Below are 13,566 nucleotides of genomic sequence, written 5' to 3' on the forward strand. Positions count from 1 at the left end.
ACAAAAAAAAATGGAAGCATAAACTTCTTAAGATCTGGATCCTATCCAGCCATGAAAATGTGTTCTCTATCTATATCGAGTAGTCATAAGCTGCTGCAAAGGTGAATAGTTTGCTTCATACAATTTTGAAAAATCTAAGGGAATGTGGACTCCCAAGGCAGTGCCAGTGAAAGTCTATCCACTTGTATTGTAAAATTGGCTCAAGTTTCTGCCTACATCAGGAGTGTCGAACTGATTTGTTATGAGGGCCGGATCTGACATAAAAGATCTTGTTGGGCCAGGCCATGTGTGTTTTAAGATTAGGTAGATTTAAGATAGATGGCAGAGATATAAACTTTATAAAGGACACCGACAAGCACAATTAAATATTTTTTAAAAAACCTTAAAACATCCTTAAAGCATTAGCATTCATTGGTCTTAAAGGTGGTTTCTTTGTATTTCTCCCATGGGATCCAGGGAACTGGGCAAAGGAAGCTCCCTCCTTCCTTCCCCAGGGGACCAGAGGGGGGGAAAGCCTCAACCAATAGAAGGAAGAGAGGCTTGGCTCAGTAGCTCTGCTGGGTGATTGAGAGAGCCTGGCAATGCAAGCTGTCCCTCCCCCCACATCCTTCCCAAGGGAGGAGCCTCAGCCCATGGAGAAAATAGAAGTTTTGCTCTACACCTCCTGTGTGATTGAGCAAGACTTACAAAGCAAGCTGTGATGCAGAAGGAAGCAAGAGAGAGGGAAAAGGAAGGAGAAGACAGCCAGTTGCTCTTTTAAATTTTTTCTTAAAGCTCATACAATGCAATAATTTATATAGATGTCATGGTTCCATAAGAGCCCCATGGTGCAGCGTGTTAAAGCTGCAGTACTGCAATCCTAAGCTCTGCTCACAACCTGAGTTCGATCCCAGTGGAAGCTGGGTTTTCAGGTAGCCAGCTCGAGGTTGACTCAGTCTTCCATCCTTCCGAGGTCAGTGAAATGAGTACCCAGCTTGCTGGGGGGAAAGTGTAGATGACTGGGGAAGGAAATGGCAAACCACCCCATAAAAAGTCTGCAGTGAAAACGTTGTGAAGGCGATGTCACGCCAGAGTCGGAAATGATTAGTGCTTGCACAGGGGACCTTTACTTCCTTTTCCATGGTTCCATTGAATGAAAAGCCTCCTCCATGTCTAAAGAGAGGAGAAAAGCTGACTGATAATTAATTTTGCAGTTTATAATATCCAGAGTTTGTCTGATACTACTTTCCATGAGTTGATTAGGAATAAATCCTTTTTGGTCCACAGCTATGTAATTTTTTATAATAGTCTTCAACCTGTTAGTGAGAACCGCTGAGATCCTTGCGTCAGAATTATAGAGAATATGGCTGCACATCCTAATTCATTTACAGATCTGGTGTGGTCAACCCCTAAGCAGTGCCCATCGCATATTAAGGATTTTTTTATTTCTATATTCTTCATTGCGAATTTGGGACTTGGTTCATTCACGTAATAGCTAATCCTTCCCCAATGTCTACCTATAGACTTCATCTCTTGTTTGAAAGTGGTGCCTTTTAAAGCTGGCTTCCTGGTAAGTCAGGGATGGCTTGGGGGCGGGACGGGGATGGCAGGCAGATGTCCGATTGTAGATGCACTTTTTTGGGGCGCTCTCCTGCTTTTTCTGGGGCAGCTTAACCTGTCTGTAACCAACCAACAGGAGGAATAACAGCAGGCCAGGGTTAGGCTGAGAGTGTGTCCAGACCAAGTTTATCCAGCAGATTTCCTTTGGTTTTTCTTTCACGTTTTCCTTTGATTGATTTGGGATTTTGAATTTAGACTTCCCAGATAGTAGACTGGTACTGACCAATATACATGGCTGTCTATTCTCGCACTGCCTCATAGTAATTTCTCTGGGGAAGACTACAGTTTTATAGAAAAACACATAGGCCTCAGTCAGTGTCATGGTGCCTTCATATGTTCTTGACTGGCACATAGAGCAATTTTTACATACAAAAGCTCACAATGCCCACTCATTTCATGTTTTCCTCTGGGTCAGGCTCAGAGCATTGACCATGAGGTTTCTGTAATGAATGACAATAAATCAAAGTAGGTTTGCAACTTATGGATACACACCTGAACAACACCTGAACAGCATAAGATTGCTACAGCACAGACATTGTCTCCAGATTTTGATGCAGTAATTAAAAGGCATGCCAGCTAGAGACTTAAACAAAATATTGCAAGCATGCAAATGTTTTAAGCATGTTTTATTTAATTTTTAAAAATCTTTGTTTGTATCCTTTATAACTTTTATATCTCCACTACCTGGCATTAGAATTTATAACACATATGTCCTGGCCTGACAACCTCTCATTTATGTAAAATCTGGCCCTCATAACAAATGACACCCCTGGTTTAGTAAATCCTGCACCATATGATGTCACTCATGTGATCATCTCCAGGTGACTACTTAACCATGGGATAGCTTGGGGTGGGTTTTGCCCCATTTGGCTGGCCACCACAATTGAGGTGAGCATGCAGTGTTTTCCAAGTCGAATAGGTGAGTGATTTGGGTTTTCTATGATCATGTTCCTTGAATGAGTTGGAGTGTTTTGCTTTTGGAGAAGGTAGATTGCCAGCCTCTGGGACTGGATTGCCAGGGGGAAAGGTGGATTGCCTTTGGCTGCTTTCTGCTCTGTGCTTTCTACCCACCCCTCAATTTGGCCTGTACTCTGCCTTTGCTTGTTGTCATAGGCTGTGGGAACCCCGTGCTACGTCTCTACAGAGCTGTGTGATGGCAAGCCGCGCAACCAGAAGAATGCCATCTGGGCCCTGATAATTTTTATATTGGTAAAGCATACAAATTAATATTGATAATGTATTGTTTTTATACGCCATTCTGAGCAGGGCTCAAGTGGATGTCCATGGGGCTATGAAATGGCTTATTCTATATTTTCTAAAGAACCTGGGTGAGAAGACAGCAAGCGTGGGGAGTCACCTTCCCAGAGAGGGGCGAGCCTGCATGGGAAAACTCCCAGCTCTCCCCACAAGCCTGTGGAGGAGCTTGGGCGGCCAGCTCTGCCACTCTGGAACCTTCCCAGAGATGGCCCCTTATGTGGTCATCTAGTCCAACCCCCTGCATCCTAAAGCATCCCTGTCCCTGACAAGGGCATGTCCAGCCACTGATCGAAGACTCCTGGTTTACTAGATTAAGAAGATGATATTTTATATCCTGCCCTAGACTCTGAATCTCAGAGCGGTCACAATCTCCTTTACATTTCCCCTCACCCCCAACAGACACCCTGTAAGGCAGGTTGGGCTGAGAGACCACTCACAGCAGCTGCCCTTTCAAGGACAACTCCTGCGAGAGCTATGGCTGACCCAAGGCCGTTCTAGCAGCTGCAAGTGGAGGAGTGGGGAATCAAACCTGGTTTCCCAGATAAGAGTCCGCACACTTAACCACTACACCAACTGGCTCTAAACAGAAAATGTCATTGGTTAAATTAAACAGCTATTTTAAACCAAATGTATTTATTTATTTGGATTTAAATCCCGCCCTCCCCGCCAAAGCAGGCTCAGGGCGGCTCACAACAACGTGGCATACAGTAACATTTACATTAAAAAAGCATAAAAAGCAGGTGTTAATTCTACTTCAAGCAATCTCCGTTATATAGAATTAATTCCCCCAGACGGAATATTTACTCCGCAATTGGCTCCCTAGCTGTCACTCACGTTTGCAGCCGCTCCTGTGCCATCCCATTGGTCAAGCTCCCCTTCCCCGCCCTCACGCTCTCTGCACCTCGGGTGGCGGCAGCCGGGGAGAGCAACGGTCGCCGGCCGCGCAGGCGTGATATGCGCGCGAGCTCAGGCTGTCACGTGTCGCTCAACCGTCGCCCGTCTCCGCCGGGAGCTTCTCTCAGCCCTCAGGTGAGCCGGCAGCCTCGTCCACTCCCGCTTGCCACTGCCTGGCTGGCCCCGACTCGAGGGAGCGAGCAGGAGGGACAGGGGCGCCATCGCCAGGGTGCGGGGCCGCCGGCCACATGAACTTGGCCTCGCCCGTCGTCATGGCTGCGCTTTGCCGCTCTTCTCCTCTGAAAGCAAAGGCCGCGGCTAACCTGTGCGCCGGGCGAAAAGGCGGGCTGAGCTGCTGCGCAACCAGAAGAAGAAGATTTTAGATTTATATCCCACCCTATACGCTGAATCTCAGAGTGGCTCACAATCTCCTCTACCTCCCCCCCCCTCACAACAAACACCCTGTGAGGTGGGTGGGGCTGAGAGTGCTTTTACAGCAGCTGCCCTTTCAAGGAGAGCTTCTATGAAAACTATGGCTGACCCAAGGCTATCTCAGCAGGTGCAAGTGGAGGAGTGGCGAATCAAACCCAGTTCTCCCAGATAGGAGAGCTCTGGCTGACCCAAGGCCATTCCAGCAGGTGCAAGTGGAGGAGTGGGGAATCAAACCCGGTTCTCCCAGATAAGAGTCCGCACACTTAACCACTACACCAAACTGGCTGAGTTTACTTTGAGCCAGCTACCTGGACCCAGCTTCCGCTGGGATTGAACTCAGATCATGAGCAGAGAGCTTGGACTGCAGTACTGCAGCTTTACTATTATGCGCCACGGGGCTCCTTTTTGAATGCACAGGACCCACTGGCAAAAGAGCCAGCCCAGGGCATCAGTGAATGGCTCTGTGTTTTGGCACATGGATGAGGCCTGCTTCTTAGCTGGGTTCAGATTCACTCTGGGGAAGACAAGTTATAAGAGTGACTGTATTCTGCCTCCTCTCACTTCTCTCCCAAAAAAGCACGGCATAAGGAAAGGGGAAACGGGAGGCTCATGCCTACCCACCCACCAACTCACACTTCTAAAGGGTATTGTTAAAACAAAGCTCGGAGGCAAAATTGGAATGTAATAGGATCATGAGGGCTTGAGTGAAATGTAAAAAGCGGACTGAAGCTGCCAGAATGCCGTAGCTGCACAGCAGGCGTTGGGACCTTGGCCCAAAGAGAAAGGACTCAGGGAAGAGAAGTTTGGGAGGGGGCGGGGGGGGGAGGGTGAGGAGAGGTCTTCTCTGCTCTCCTGATCTTGCTTGGGGTGTGGAGGGGAAGCATGAAGCCACAACTGCATGACAGAATGTTTGGCTTTCTAATGCCATGGCTGCATTTTGTGGTGCTGACAGGTTTTTTTGGGGGGGGGGGGATTCTTCTAGAAAGAACAAAAAACATCTGGGATGGAGAGAAGAAATTATGACTGGACAGTACTGGATGCTTTCATGCGGTTCCTGGGGAGGAAGCGACAAGGAATGCAGGAATCAGACACCTGTTGGAAGGAAGCTAGGCTAGCCAACAGCCTCTTGAGTCCTGGACAGGAACCCAGCAGTTAAAAAAACCTAAATGATGGTGCTGTCATCTGATTCCCCATAGATGTGTGAGACTGTGTGCTGTACTCTTCTTTGTCCTGTTGGGCACAGAGTCAAGATAGGAGGTGGCTTGGAGAATTGGATGGTATCTGCTGTTGGGTGACTTTGCTTTCCTTGCCCCTGTGATTGAGACATCTACAGGGGTTCTGCCGACAGGATACGTGGGAGGCAGAGGCAGCACTAAAGTTTTAGAGAGGGAAGCCAGAACACAGGCAAATTTGCTTTGTGCATATATGGGAAATGAAATGGAGGAATGGCTTGCGGCTGGAAAGTAACATTTAAGGCTTTTGTTTGTAAACTCCCTGCAAATAGAAAAGCAGCTCAGTGCAAGCTTCGCTTTACAACAGGGGTGGCCAAACTGGCTCTTTCACACATATTGTGTGGCTCTTAAAGCCCCCCCAGTGTTGGTTGGCTCTTTAAAACACTTCTCTAAGCCAGCCAGCAGCTTAGAGAATGCATTTAAAGTTGCATTTTTCCAACTTCTTCCCTCCCCACTCCCCATCTCCTTCCCCCCCTCCCATCTCCTTCCTTCCCTCCCTCCTGCATCTGATGTTCATGTGTTGCGGCTCTCAAACATTTGATGTTTATTCTTTGTGGCTCTCAAACACCTGACGTTTATTCTGTGTGACTCTTATGTTAAGCAAGTTTGGCCACTCCGCTTTACAAGGTGCAAAACAAAAGGGGAGAAAGAGGGCTCATTTCTTGATCTGATGCATAAATAGGGCTCATTGGAAATAGATTAAAAGACTGGACTGCCCCTGGGATTTTTTTTTTTTACAAGAAACTGGAAAATTAGGAAAAAATTCGGAGAGATGGGGTGGTGTAAAGGTAGAGTTGCCCGCCTCCAGGTGCTGTCTGGAGACCTCCCAGAAGTACAGCTGAACTGCAGATGACAAAGATGAATCCCCCTGGGGAAAATAGCTGCTTTGGAGGGTGGACTCTAGGGTGCTGTCCCCTGCTGAGGTCCCTACCCAAGTTCAACCCCCAGATCTCCAGAAACTTTCCCCAAACTTTTTGGTTATGGTGACCCAGAAGTCCAACTTCACTTGGTATGGGGACCCACTTAAAGAAACCATGCACAAAATGGCAAAACTTTGGAACCCATTTTCACAGATTTTGCAACCCACTTTGGGGTTGGAACCCACAGGATGGGCAACGCTACACTTATGAAACTCATAGACTAATACTGAGCCAGTTCCTCTGTCTTGCCACTTGACAGCAATGCTGATTCTGTGAACTTAGAGAAAGCAAGTGGCTACACAGTGCAGAACAGAAAGAAAGACCAAACCACTGTATAAAAAATAAATAATATACAAAGTCTGTGGTACTATATAGCAATGTCTATTAATAATCCTAAAGCCCTGTGGCATAGAGTGGTAAAGTTGCAGTACTGCAGTTCTAAGCTCTGCTCATGACCTGAGTTCGATCCCTGCAGAAGCTGGGTTCAGGTAGCCGGCTCCAGGTTGACTCAGCCTTTTTGATCCAGGTGGAAGCTAGGTTCAGGTAGCTGGCTCCAGGTTGACTCAGCCTTCCATCCTTCCGAGGTTGGTAAAATGAGTACCCAGCTTGCTGGGGGCAAAGTGTAAATGACTGGGGAAGGCAATGGCAAACCACCCTGTAAAAAAGTCTGTTGTGACATGATGCGACGTCACCCCAGAATCGGAAATGACTGGTGCTTGCACAGGGGACTACCTTTATTAATAATCAGAGATACCACATAGCACAGTAGAAAGTGAATTCATTCATTTGGGAGAGTCCCACTTCAGAAACAAAGGAATCCAGTCCAAACTCATATATAGGATTTCATACAAGTCTGTGCAAATACTTCAATAATTTCTGCGTGGAACCCAATTCCCTGAAGAGATCCAGCTCCAAAGGCAAAAGTTCTCCTTATGCATCAGTCGACTCAGGACCACTTTTCACATAAAAATGCTTTTTCTAGAGCCCAGTTTGTTCTGCAATATTCTCAATTTGATGTCAAGCAAAGATATGTAATACATTTCCGTCAGGCAAAAGCTCTGTCTTGCCACCTGACAGCAATGCTGATTCTGTGAACTTAGGCAGATCACAAGAAGGAGGGCAGGAACTGCTTTGTTTTCGGGGCCCTTTCTTACACACCTCTTAGGGAGGAGTGGGGGAGGTGGGAAAAGTTGTGGAAGGAATCTTATTAAGACATTTTATGGGAAAGGAAGGGTTGTTTGTTTATTTTGATCAAAAAGCTTCCTAGACTGGCATTTCTGTTCTGCGCCCTGGAGAAGGAGAAAGGAAGTACTTGGAAAGATATAGTCTTTGCTCACAGAATTTGTGTTGGTTAGTACCGTATGTTCCTTTGCTAATTAGCTAATAATACCAGATTGAGTCTGGCTCTCAGAGATCCATATTATCAGCAGTGTTCCCTCTAAGCTGAGTTAGTGTGAGCTAGCTCGCAGATTTTTAGCCTCCGGCTCACGCATTTTTGTCTTAGCTCAGGAAAAATGGCCCCACAGCATGCTAATTTATGCAGTAGCTCATAACTTTAATACCAGTAACTCAAAGAGTAGAGTTTTTGCTCACATTGAACCAGTAGTAACAGATAAATGAAATCATCTTTATATTGTGTATGTGTGTAGGGGGAGTATGAGCTGATCCTATGAGCCTCTAGCATTTCACAGATGGAGAGGGACATTTGTTCTATGGACTTGGAATCTAATTCTTTTCTCTTAATGACCATTCTCTATACACTTTTCAAAAGTGACTGAATACCCAGCTGCCTTCTGTATTTTGAATTAGTTTAGTCCACAAGTTACTTAGATAATGTACTTGAAATTGGGGGGAGGGGCTTTAGCAGACAGGCAGAACTAGGTTTCCTGCAATTTTTGGTGTCATTTAGTCATGAAACAATGATTCTAGCTCACCAGAAAGATTCCCTATGGGGAATAATGGACCCCACATTTTCAGAATTCTAAACAAACCGAAATCCAAAAACAGTACGGAGAGGCCTGGATAATCCAGAATTCTGGTATTGATGCCCTTCCTGAACTCCAAATTTTAAAAATACCAAATTGTTTTCAGGTGCTCAACCCTAGTCATGACGTCACTTTTGGTTTTGCTCTGAAAGTGATGTCAGGCACTGGTGAGATGTCAATGTACCTGTCTCTTTCCCTCCAATTCTTTCCAGGGGGAGGCTGGCAAAGTATTATAAACAAAAATCCCGACAATTAAAACCATATCTTCCTCATTGAATATGTAACTTGGCTTTGCTGCCTTCAGTTGTTCTTGTTGGTTATAGCTGATGCCTCTCTAATGCTTCCAGAAGTTTGTTTTTTTTCTTTAAATTGCTAGAGGCAGCTTCTGCATTTTGGAGGTTCACAACTTCTTTTCAGTTCGTCTTTCAGAATCTGTGTTTCCTTTATTTGCTCATTGCTTAATTCCACTTCCTTTTTTTGTTCTCCCTGCCAAAATTTTTCTCCCTTTCTTCTTTTCCAAAGAGGCTTTTATACCGTTCCTCTCCTATCCTTTCATTATTCTCAGATTCTTTCAGGTTATAAAGATCTTTCAAGATACTGACCTCTTTTTCTGTTGCTTAATTGAATGCCATCAAGCAAACAGTCCATTTAGTTCATCAGAATCTGAGCTAGTTCACAGGTTGCCTGAAAGCTGAAGGATTCGTGTTTTGCTTTCTCACCTTTGGTAGATGACTGGTCAAGTTAAGGAGTGTTAATTGTGCTGGCATCCATTGTGCACAGAAGTTGAGGAAGGTGGGAGATATATAAACAAGATCTTTTAAGATACCAACTTCTCTTTCTATAGTGTCAATGAATGCTATCCTGCACTTTCCCACATCATAGTCTATTTGTCGTAATAGTTCCATTCCTTCTGCTATTCTGGTTTGCCATAGGCTTCATTTTTTTCCATTTTCCTGGGAAGCCATATCAATTTCACGCTGAGAACCTATGGGAGAACAGGATTTGTGCACAATTCACCTATGTGACCTCAGAACATTTTTTAACATTATTAACATACTAGGAATAGGGGACAGTGGGCTATGGCACTATACATATCAGGGGTGGCCAAACTGGCTTGGGAGCCACATGTGGTTCTTTCACGCATATTGCGTAGCTCTCAAAAGTCCCCACCACCCTGTCGGCCAGCTTGGAGAAAGCATTTGTCTCTTTAAATCACTTCCCCAAGCCAGCTAGCAGCTGGGAGAATGCATTTAAAATTAAAGTTGCTTTCTTTCCACCTCTTTCCTTCCCTTCCTTCAACATCTGATGTTTATTCTGTGTGGCTTTTGCATTAAGCAAGATTGGCCACACCTGATATATAGGATGGGAAGTCTATGATTCTTTACACCAGAGGTTCCCAAACTTATTTGGCCTAACGCCCCCTTTTCAGAAAAAAAGTTACGCAGCACCCCCTTGGAAATCTACCTTCAAGAAGTGGACTAAAAGATGCAGTGACATATTTGCACACAGAGTAAACAAAGATATTGTAAAGAAGACACTTTGAAGCTTGAAATTCTAAAATTATTTTATAAAATCAACCATAGTAACATTCCCATACCCAGAGAATTTTTGAAATTTCTTTATAATTATTCCCCTTCCCCTTATCAGCTCCAACTACTGCAATGGGAAGGTGCCCCGCCCAGCTGCTTTCAACCTGAAAGCAGCAGGCAGTAGTAAAATGGGGCACTCTTCGGAGGCTTCCTTGGAAGCTTCTGACAATTGCAGGCAATGTTTGCCCTGCGAAGAAAAGTGGCGGCATGGCAGCACCGCCTGGGGTTCTTGGCTTGCCTGCTTGCTGGCGCAGTTGTGCCACAAGGGAAGGAGGAGTAAATGGGTGCTCAGCAGTGCCCCCTGCCAGGGTGGCACCCTAGGTGGTTGCCTACCCACCTACTCACATGTGCTGGCCCTGCAGAAGACACTCTGACCGATTTCACACTCATCTTACGCCACTCTCAGGCTCCTCTTCTCAGCAGGGCTTCCCTCCGATTTCACGCTATCTCCCCTGGGGCTGCAGCTAGCTTCGGCTTTTTTGCGCTGCAAACGGAAACCTCTAAAACCCAGTTTCTGTTTGTAGTGCAGAAAAGCGGACCCTAGTTGCAGCCCCAGGGCAGATAGTGTGAAATCGGAGGGAAGCCCCGCTGAGAAGAGGAGCTTGAGAGCGGCGTAAGGCGAGTGGGAAATCGGTCTCTGTGTCTGGGGCATTGCGGTTGGCTGAAATCAACAGAAGCAACCACCTGGTAACCAGAGGACTGTAAGAAGATGCTCTGCATAAAACCTTGTGAGGACCAAGCTACAGGTTGAAACTCTTCAGAGAAGTTTGTGTAATTGCCTCAGTCCTTCCACTGTCCTGACTTGAACTGTATTGCTGAAAGAGAAACTGCAAGCAACCTTGAGAAGCTACTAGCTATAACAAGTATTGGTTAGGATAGACTAGTAAGGTTTTTTTGTTTCTGTCTTTCTTGTTTATCTGTACACCTCTATTTTTTTATTCTGGCTTGTAAATAAACTGTATCCTTCTCATATTTTAAATGGAAGTTCTGGTTCTCACTAGTATAATTGGATGAATTTGCACTAAGTAGCAGACAAAAAGGAACCCTCTATTTTTGTTCATTGGAATTTTTCTCTAAATTAGAAATTCTGGACCCATCCCAGAAACATGATATTTTGACAACTCCCACCCTCTTCTCTTCTCCCTTTATGCTCCCATCACCCCCTTATTTTTATTCACCGCCCCCCAATTGCACCTAAGGCTATTACCGCCCTCCTGGATCATTCCAGCGCCTCCCAGGGGGCAATATTGCCCACTTTGGGGAACACTGCTTTATACCTCTGAAAGTTCTGGGGGTGGACAACACAGTACCCTTTGATCACACAAAAAGAAAACAAGAAAGCCAGCTCAACTGTCCAATACTTTCAGAAACTGGATTAGATGGCAAGTCAAAGGCTGAAGCTCAGGCATTCTTTCTATTACTAGCAATTGATTGTGTGTCATAGTGTGTCATGGGAAAATGTACAGCCTAGGCTGCGGGAGCTGCACTGGCTGCCAATTGTGTTCCGAGTTCGTTACAAGGTGCTGGTTATTACCTTTAAAGCCCTATATGGCCGAGGACCTGCCTACCTTAGGGACTGCCTCTCTCCATATATCCCCCAGAGAGCACTGAGATCTAGTTCTCAAAATCTTCTAAAAATCCCTGGACCAAGGGAGGCCAAACTGAAAACAACGAGGGAGCAGGCCTTCTCAATAATGGCTCCCCACTGGTGGAATCAGCTACCAGAGGAGGTGCGAGCCCTGCGGGACTTCAATCAGTTCTGCAGGGCTTGTAAAACTGTCCTCTTTCAACTGGCTTATAAGATGGAATCCTGAAAGTGACATCTAGCCATCTTGATATATATGTACTGTACTGTAGCACCTTCAATTTATAGTGGTTTTAATTTAATTTATCTAAATGTGTTTTAACTGTATTTTATTGTATAAATTGTATTATTATAATCATGGTACACTCCATGTCTTGTGAGCTGTCCTGAGCCTGCCTTGGCGGGGAGGGCGGGATATAAATAAAAGTTTATTATTATTATTATAGTTTAGACCTTTAGTCCATCAAAATCCGAGCTATTTCTCCTGCTCGGGGCCTTAGCTTAATTATAGAATTTAGGGCCGGCATATCAGGTGGTGATGACATTCGGTCAAGACACATCTCCAGGAAAAACCTCTAGAAAATTGCCTCAATACCTCTGGCTCCCCGTAATCGTATTTTTAAAACATTTGCTACAAAGATCCGACAATTCAAACCAAGCTCTTTGTTTGCATGCCTTGTGTACTGAAGGCTTCTGGGAGGAGCGGAGACTAGCTGTGGCTGACCCTCCCAGAGCTAGCTCCAGAATTTAAAAGACTGCTGTCAACGAGGTGCCTCTTTGACTTGCTGTGCCAATCCAGAGTTCTCACAGGACCGTTACAACCTTCTTGGCTTGTGAATCCATAAACAGGGCTGTGGCTAACAACTTTGTCACCTGCTAGAGCTAGCCCAGCTGGCTACTAACAGGCTGCCCTTTGGCAACATTCCAAGTTCACAGCTTTTTTTGCTTTTGTTTCCTGTTGTAAAAAGGTTAAAGGTAGTCTGTGCAAGCACCAGTGGTTTCTGACTCTGGGGTGACATTGCTTTCACAATGTTTTCACAGCAGACTTTTTACAGGGTGGTTTGCCATTATCTTCCCCAGTCATCTACACTCCACCCACCCCCCCTTGCAAGCTGGGTCCTCATTTTACCGGCCTTGGAAGGATGGAAGACTGAGTCAACCTCAAGCTGGCTACCTGAAGTAGCTTCCGCTGGGATCAAACTCAGGTCATGAGCAGAGAGTTCCGACTGCAGTTCTGCAGCTTTACCACTCTGCACCACGGGGCTCTTTCCTGTTGTAGTTAACTGTAAATATTCAACAAGTGTCTGGAGACATCATTTCCCTTTTTAATCTGTATAGCACAAGCAAGGGCATGTGAAGAGGCTCCAGATAATTTAGTTGGCTACGTAAGTGGTGCATCATAGTGATGCTTCCTTTTTGATGCAAGTCAGAAACAAAGGATAGATCCATATGAATGTTATAACCATTGTGTTACAAAGAATTCCCAGAGACGCTTATATCCAGTTCAGTTTTTTCCATGAAATTGCTTTTTAAAAGTTAAAGAATCCCACAATATTTATTTTAACTTCTGTTCAGATTTGGGGGTTGTTATTATGATTTAATTGGAAATGGGTTTTTTTACTATTATTGTAAGCTGCCTTGAACCACAAGGAAAGGTGGGATACAAATATTGTAATAAATAAAAATAATGTTTAAATTGTAGTAAAACACTAAACAATACAATAGTAAGCATATTAAATGAATATTACATGAGTATATATTTACATGCAAGAATATCTGTTTAGAGTCATCATTTGTTTGCCTCTGACCCTCCTGATGGTAAGCCCTTTGGGATAGATACCTGTTTCATTTTGTTCTTTCTGCGCATACCTGCTCTGTATATTGGAGAAGCTACGTTAAATGATAACAATACATTTAAAAATTATGCCTAGAAATGATCTTATTAGTAAGATGCCAGCCCTAAAACTAAGGGGGGTGGGAATGAAACAGCATGGGTCTCTCCAGTGAGCAAATTTGTAACTGAACAATGGTTTTTACAGCTTCGCCCTGAGCATCCTTACTAAGGAATAAGAA

Source organism: Heteronotia binoei, chromosome 18, assembly GCF_032191835.1.
Source record: "Heteronotia binoei isolate CCM8104 ecotype False Entrance Well chromosome 18, APGP_CSIRO_Hbin_v1, whole genome shotgun sequence".
In the NCBI taxonomy this organism is placed as follows: Eukaryota; Metazoa; Chordata; class Lepidosauria; order Squamata; family Gekkonidae; genus Heteronotia; species Heteronotia binoei.